The sequence below is a fragment of the Mauremys mutica genome, chromosome 1, assembly GCF_020497125.1.
Source record: "Mauremys mutica isolate MM-2020 ecotype Southern chromosome 1, ASM2049712v1, whole genome shotgun sequence".
In the NCBI taxonomy this organism is placed as follows: Eukaryota; Metazoa; Chordata; order Testudines; family Geoemydidae; genus Mauremys; species Mauremys mutica.
Window position 1 is genome coordinate 146818921 of NC_059072.1, and position 6394 is coordinate 146825314.

Below are 6394 nucleotides of genomic sequence, written 5' to 3' on the forward strand. Positions count from 1 at the left end.
GTAGGCCGCTTGGGCCGTTCCGGTCAAATACGGGGCCAAAAGAGTGAACCACTGGTCTCGGGCCCATCCCGCGATGAGGGCCACACGCTCAAAAGTGACCAAGAAGGCCTCGGGGTCATCGTCCGGGCCCAACTTGGTCAGGCGCAGGGGGGCAGCCGAACGTGGGGCCCCAGCGCCCTCCCCCACTGGCCAGTCGGCCGGGCGGGGTGCGGTACCCATGAGGTGCTGCAGCTGGCTCCCCAGTTGCTGCACTAGCTGCTGCTGCTCAAGCTGAACCGCGTGCAGCTGCTGCTGTTGGAGATGAGTGGCATCTCGTTGTTGCTGCTGCTCGAGTTGGGCGGCATGCTGCCGCTCCTGGCTCTCCGCCAGCAGCTGGAAGAGCCACTCTATATCCATACTCCTAGCTGGGAATGGGGTGAACCACCACTGCCTACCGGCCCCTTCTCACAGGGGCAAGGGTTCAAAGTCCCTGGTCAGGTGCCACTTGTAAAGGTGTGTGTCTGGGGCTCAACCCTCCCCAGGGAGGAGGAGAGCCACACTGGCCTGCTGCTCTTAGTCGCGTCCTGTCCCGACTCTTCAAAGCTGAGCAACAGTGCACACAGTCACTTAGGGGCTCAGGCCTGCTGCTGCAAGGCTAAGCAACAAACAGTTAGTATAGGGGCTCCGGCCCTGGATCCGGGCAGGGCAACAACAGTCAGAGCTCAGGCCCTCTGGTGCAGGGGCTGAGCAACAATACAAATAGTTCAGGAAGGCCCAGGCCCTTTGGTGCAGGGGCTGGGCAACAAACAGTTAGTATAGAGGCCCAGGCCCTAGATTAGGGCGGGGCAACAACAGTCAGGGCTCAGGCCCTCTGGTGCAGGGGCTGAGCACTGGGGTGAGGGGGAAGACTGCCACCCGCGAGTGGGGTGGCAGGGGGGACGCAGGCCCACCCACTCCACTGCGTCCCGGCCCGGGGCCCTAGCAGCGGCTACCACTGCTGACGGTCAGTGGGGATCCTGACCGCAACACACTGACATGGGCACTGGCTGATCTGCAGCCTGACTGGGGTCGGCTGCCCCCGGGCCACTTCCAATTTCCCCCTCTGGGCCTACCTGGTCCGTGGCGTCCGCTCCCGGGAAGTCCAACAGCATGGGTTCCTCGCAGCCCAGGCTGGGGGGTAGATCCGGCAGTTCCTCTGGGAAGTCCGGCCAGGTTTGCTCCGGGGCTCCTCGGGGTAACAGCAAGGGAGAGGGGGAGTCTCCAGCGGCTCCTCCTCGTATCTGGCATGGGGAAGCTCTGGCGGGTCCTCCCAGTAGCCGGCGAGGGGAAGCTCTGGCCAGTCAGGGCAACTGCCCTGGTCTCTAGCAGCTTCCAATCCCGAGCCCTCTCTGGCAGGTCTGCTTCCGATGGTGGCTGGGCTCCTATTGAGCTCTGCCGGCGGGCTTTTGTACTTCCAGGTTGCTGCCTGACCCTCTGAGGGGCGGGCTCACTGCTCTGTAGCCCCGCCCACTCCGGTGTCTGGGGCTCAACCCTCCCCAGGGAGAAAGGGAGCCACACCGGCCTGCTACACAGATGCACAAGAGGGCTAAGGCGGTTTCCTGCCCGCCCTCGCTCCGTGTGGCACGACACTCCCAGAAGCGGCTGGCACGTCCCTGTGGCCCGTAGGGTGCGGTGGGGTCTCCACATGCTGCCCCCGCCCCAATTGCCAACTCTGTCAACTGTGGCAATAGGAGCTGTGGGGGTGGAGTCTAAGGGCAGCGGTGTGCAGAGACACCCCCGGCCCTCCCACTTAGGGGCTGCTGCCAGAGGGGGGTGTGGGTTGCTTTCGGGAGATGCCCAAGGTAAAGGCTGCACCCCTCACCCTCTCCTGCACCCAGAACCCCCTGCCCCAGCCCAAACCGCACACCTGCACCCAAACTCCCTCCAAGAGCCTGTCCCCCACACCCACTCCTGCACCCCAACCCTCTGACTGAGCCCAGACCGTGCACCCAAACTCTCTCCCAGAGCCCAATCCCTCTCCCTCCCACACCCAAACTCCCTCCCAGAACCTTAGGCAGGTGTGGGGGGGGGGGGGGCAGGACTTGGTCCCATTCTGGGCACCACCAAAAATTATACAAACCTGCCACCCCTGTCCAGCCCAACCTTCTGCTGATGCACCTCAGCCCACACCCATGCGGGGTTTGAAGCTTCCATTGCTTAAATTCCAGGACACTGAGGGATTTCAGCTCCCCTTTGCCCAGAGGGAACCTTCACCCCACTCCCAAGCAGATTCTTGTCCATGGGATCACTGTAGGGGGGCTGGGTCCCTCTGTGTCTTTTCTCTCTCTAGGATAGGCCAGGGTGCAATAACTGGTGCATCTGAGCACCCAGCACCTTCTGTGGGGCTGCCATTCCCCTTCTCCTTCTATGGTCTCATCTGTCATTGACTCCAGCCTTTTTTCTATCCATTGTCAGCACCATCCCAAGCAAGCTGCACTCACCTCAAAAAGACAGTGTCCCCTGGTGGGTGTAAATCACTGAACTCTCTCCTTTCTGAGCACTGACTGCCCCTCTGTTTCCTTGCCTCTCAGTCTGAGCAGATGGGACCTTTCCCTCCAATGCTGGAGGATTCGCCCTTCTCATCTACCATTGTCCCAAGCAGCACAGTGGGCGGGAATCTTAAATGTACTGAGGTGACTTAGGAACAGAAACCCTCCCAGACCTTCCATGCGATTGGCACTTGCCCTGACTGAGCAGGATTGAAACTCCTGCAGAGAGACTGCTGGGCCACATTTCTGCTGGGCACAAGCAAAGCAGCAGGGTGAAAAAAGAAGCTGGAGATTGAACCCAGGGCCTCATACATGCAAAGCATGTACTGTACCTTTGAGCTACATCCCCAGATGGGCTGTGGTTGCTATAGGTTACACTCAGAGCCCTCCTGTTTCCAAAGCATCCAGTGGCCTAAAAGCAGCATGGAGGACACATTCCCTGCTCTGAGAGCCAATCATGCTCTCCTGGAGGTTGCTGGTTCTTAGGGGTCACTTTGCAGCAGGGCCAGATTCGATGTGTGGGGCAGAGAGACTGTGTGCCCTGGACTCAGGGTGCAGAGATACACTCAGCCCTCTCCCCTGCACTGGGTGGGGGGTGCCACCACCCCCTGTTGGAAGGAAATGGGTGGGGCCACTGTGAGTCACTCAACACCTAACCCTGGTGGCAGAATTGCTGTGGGGAGCTTCAGGTGTTTCTAGGATCTGCTATTTCCACCTGCCTGTAAAGTCCAGCTTTCGCCAGCACATTCACTGCTGTTTCCATGGCTCTACAGCAAAGAATCACTCCCAGTTTCCCTTCTATCTGCAGCAGGATTAGCCTGTGTCAGTGATTAATGAGGTGGATCTAGTTGTAGATTGTTATTCATTCCCCACCTTGGCAATTCACACAGTCCCTTTCCCATGCAGATTCCCAGCACCTCAGTGATCCTGGTAGCAGGTGTTGGGCCCTGAGATTTTCAGGGTTCTTTCCTCCTCCACCTGGAGTAAACTCAGCTTTTCCCCCGTCCCAGAAATTCCATGAAATAACAACAGGAGCATAAAGAAAGAGGGGAGGGAACATCTCACGGCCAGGGCTGGATGTGCCCAGGGCCCCCTGCTTGTCCATTGTTTCCATGGAATTTGGCCCCCTGCTTTGCACAAGGGACAGAGAAAGATCTTGCTGTTCCTGTGTCTGTGCAAAGAAAATTGTGCTTCTGTATGAAAGAGAGGTGGGAAATGGCCCCATGGTGGGACAATATCCTCAGGATTAAGAGCAAAGGATTCAGGCTGAGAACTGATTTAACTCCACTCATCTGGGATTTAACAAATTGTCTTCCATGGAGACGCTGGGAACTTATGACATTGATCCAGACTCTGTGGATTTGGGCTGCTTTAACTCATGATAAAAACATGAACTTGATTCCAGGAAGGGAGAGAGGAGAAGCCTGAAGCTGACTTTAGTCCCAGGCTGGGGTCTCCTGAATGGTGGGAAACATCCTTGGCTGCTACCCAGGAACAGCAGGCTACTGGTGACATACCAGAGCTGGGATGAGAGGGGAATGTTACACAGACTTTATCATACAGGCCCCATCCTGCTTCTCAGAGCCCACAGGCGAGAATCTAGAGAAGGATGAGTCATTTCTCAGCTGCATTCTTAGGAGAAGCCGGTAGACATCCTTGACTAGAGACCCAGCAGAGCAACCACTGCAGTTCTGTGGAGAGCTCTGGCTGCCAGGGGATCCAGCTAGGAGAGGGAGTGATGGGGGATCTACAGTTTTTGCAGTGGGGCTGTCTCAGGAGTCACAAGTGGCTTTGTTTGGGGGGGGAGGAAAGTAGGGACTACAGGATGTGAGGCTGGCTAAAATGAAACTGCACAAAAAACCTCCCCCTTTGCTCCAGCTAAAGGCCCTACTTTGGCCTCTCCCCCTTTCATAAAAATCTCCATATCTACCCTGGCTCTCAGAAACCCCCTTTCTCCCATGGGTATTTTCACAGTTTCTTCCTTTTTTCATGGAGAGAGAGAGAGAAAAAACCTATTAATTTGAGCTATCGACATAGTTCACAGCATGAAATACACAATTTTGTGTTCAATGAGTTGTGTTCATTTACATAACATGAAAAATATGTTTTGGGCAATGCATGAAAACCTCACTGCATTGAACAACCCACTTGATCTAGTTAATGTACTACAGAATATTTAAAGAAGTTAAGAAAGATGTGCTTATAAATTAATGTGTTGTGCCATTTACACACGCACAAGACACAGAAGAAACTGAATTATTTGAGCTTCTAAAATTTCCATTTTCTCACAGCATTTTAGTTCTCAATGTTGTTTTAATTTGCTTATTTTTTGGAACTAGAAATGAGGAAAGAGCACATTGAAGTCAGTGGAATTATCGCAGTGAGGGATTAGTCTCATTATTTGAAACTAACAACAGCCTTTATTAACACAGAGTTAACTTTGACTGTGAATATCTCTTACCTTCCAGAACATCGAGTTCAGTAAAACTCAAACTCTGGAAAAAGAGGGAATACAGAGTGAGGGTACATGCCCAGATAACCTTAACTCTGCCCTCTAGAAGAGAATCCGTGATAGCATATAAGAACAAAGAAACCATCAAACCGTTGCTGTTTCTACCCAAATGATCAATGAGACCAGAAAGTGAGACTGTGCAATTAACTGTCTGGTACTACACTGACTCTGCAGTTACTTAGACACAACCAACTCTACGGTTGGTAAACGTACAGAGACTGTGCTGCTGATCATGAACTAGAAGCACATGACCTCTAAACAGCTGCCATTTGAATGCATCTGAAAGTTACAAGGAACAACGATCTGTGTTAAAAGAAGGTTGCCATTTCTTAGAGCCCCAATTGATGCCCTGTGCACAAACAGAGGATTGAATGTGTAACAGGGAGTTTGGTAAATCTTGGTTATTTTATTTTTGTAACAGGCTCCTGTCCACAGGGGCAGCTCCAGGCCTCAGCACGCCAAGCGCATGCTTGGGGCGGCACGCCGCAGGGGGTGCTCTGCCGGTCACCAGGAGAGCGGCAGGCAGCTCTGGTGGACCTCCCGCAGGCGTGCCTGTGAAGGGTCCGCTGGTCCCATGGCTTCAGTGGAGCATCCGCAGGCACACCTGCGGGAGGTCCACTGGAGCCGCAGGACCAGCAGAGCGCCCCCTGCAGCGTGCTGTCGTGCTTGTTGCGGCGAAATGGCTAGAGCTGCCCCTGCCTGTCCATCTCCAGTAGAATTTTCAGTCCCAATGGCAACTTACTTACCGAATGTAATACAGACTAGTCCATTCCTCCTAAGTGGATGTGGTTCTTGTTCTTCTGCACATTGTAGCCCATGGACCTGCAAATGTGTCTTCATTTAATTGATGAAAACAAACCTAGACACTTAGAGGATTGGAACTGATTTCAGCTCGGGGACATGTTTGCTAGGTTTCTATGCATTTGCACAGGGAAGCATTGAGTGTGTCCATTCATTTCAGGGATCTCTATTTAGTGGAGCTCCTGAACATACTGGAAATGGAATTATTTTTATTGAAGGCAGAGGTTTGTAAGGGGGCAGGTAGATTTGAACCAAGGCCCACTTGAGCTGTAGTCAAACACTCTACCACTGAGCTATACCCCCATGACATTTGCATAGGCAAGTCAGTGATCTTAAGGACAGGCCCTGCCTCAGAGAGCTCCTTTTCTATTCCCAGACCACAGGGATTTTAAAAATGGGGTTTGATTAAACTTTATATATACATGTAGACACCGCAGCTTGCACACCCACCAACATAGCTTCCCCCCACTGACATAGTTACCACCTCTCGGGGAGATGGGTTAATTACACAGACAGGGACAGCTCTATCCCCTCCGCTTAGAGCATCTTAATTATTTTTGAATAGGTGGGAAAT

General features: G+C 53.4%; 1 non-coding gene across 1 annotated transcript; it reads right to left on the bottom strand.

Annotated features, from left to right (window-relative positions):
* Positions 1-6051: 6051 nt before the first annotated feature.
* TRNAC-ACA lies at positions 6052-6123 on the bottom strand. The gene has a single exon. It is a non-coding gene; the product is annotated as a tRNA-Cys (tRNA).
* Positions 6124-6394: the final 271 nt, after the last annotated feature.